Below are 1,724 nucleotides of genomic sequence, written 5' to 3' on the forward strand. Positions count from 1 at the left end.
CTGTTCATGCAGCTTACCTGTGTCCTCTGCACCTGCTCAGGCTCAATCTTAGCAATACATTTGTAAGTTATAATCAAACACAGATTTGATACCTCTTCCTTTACAATGTAGTTGGTGCAAAAGAACTCTGCTCATAGAGTCATTCAGACAGGATCTGATGCCCAGGCTGGAATGTAGTGTCCCAATCATACACCCATGTAATTTTGAACTCCTGGGCTCAAGCATTCATCCTGCCTGAGCCTCCCAGGGAGCTTGGACTCTGGGCACACACGACCACGTCCGGCTAATTTCTCTATTTTTAGGTGAGATGGAGTCTTGCTCTTGCTCAGGCTGCTCTCAAACTCCTGAGCTTGAGCAATCCCCCCACCTTGCCCTCCCAGAGTGCTATGATTACAGGCATGAGCCGCCACATCCAGTCAGGATTACTATTTTAAATTTTGATTGCAGTTTTGCATGTCCACAATTATCTTTTCAATTACAATATTTCGTATTCTAAAAGGAGTCTCAGTCATACAAATGTCAGCTTTCAGTACATGTACTTTATTTACTCAAAGCATAGTACATATTAATATTTTTCTAGTCTGAGGCCCTTCAATGTGCCAGACATTATTTCACCCATACGACACCAATCATTCGAATATGCCTATAAGGTTTAATGTCTCTTTCATTATAACAATTATAATAGCATTTTCACATTAACAGTAATCTCAATAACACAAATGTACAGTCAGATTTAATGTTGCCACTTTATAAAAAATGTATTTTTCATAATCAAAAAAGGAAAAGGTTGGATTGACTGACATTGCCTTGGTTAGACTGGTGGTTTCTTCGATCCAATGTTTCTCTTTTTTCAAAAGCTCCTTTGCCTGGCACCAACACTTTACATTCCATGGGAAGGCAATTGCTTCAAAGAAAGGAACACTGTCTCCCTCCAGCCTGAATCTTAGGGGACTAAGAATGTTGTGGGAGTGTTGGAGACGTCTCATGATGTGTACAACACCAAACGGCTTCACCAGCAACAGAACACTTAAGTTTCAATTATCTCCTCCAGGAAACGCTCATAAATCTGGGTCACCTTACATTTGGAGCACCTTGTTGACTCAGCTGGCAAGTTTTCTTGAGACATGGAAGAGAGCAGATCAATTCAAGGGCCACAACCCAAGGAGTTAAGCTCATAAACAGCACATCTTTGACCCTGAACACACCCTTATCTTGCTGCAGATGAAGGGGAAAATGAGAAACATGGGAAGCAACACATCTAAAACTCAAACTAAGGAGGGTTACTACCTTCTCAGACACCAGCTGGATTTATGACTAAAAATTATGCTGCCTCATCATGTAAATTTTTGACTCATTGGACCAACATCATTAAAAATGAACTTAGGGCTGGCTATGGCGGTTCATACCTATAATCCTAGCACTTAGGGAATCCAAGGGAGGAGGATGGATTAAGGCCAAGAGTTCAAAACCATCCTGGGCAATAGTGAGACCCCATCTCTACAAAAAAAATTAAAAAATTAGTAGGACGTGATGCTGCACATCATACTAGGTGCACGACCTACTAGGGAGGCCCAGCTCCTAGGGAGGCTGAGGCAGGAGGATCGCTTGAGCCCAGGAGTTTCAGGCTACACTGAGCTATGATGACACCACTGTGCTGTATCCAGCTTGACAGAGTGACACCCGAGTATCTCGGGGTTGACAGCACCCTTTGCATTCATGCTTCA

The sequence above is a fragment of the Propithecus coquereli genome, unplaced genomic scaffold (assembly GCF_000956105.1).
Source record: "Propithecus coquereli isolate 6110/MARCELLA unplaced genomic scaffold, Pcoq_1.0 Scaffold490, whole genome shotgun sequence".
In the NCBI taxonomy this organism is placed as follows: domain Eukaryota; kingdom Metazoa; phylum Chordata; class Mammalia; order Primates; family Indriidae; genus Propithecus; species Propithecus coquereli.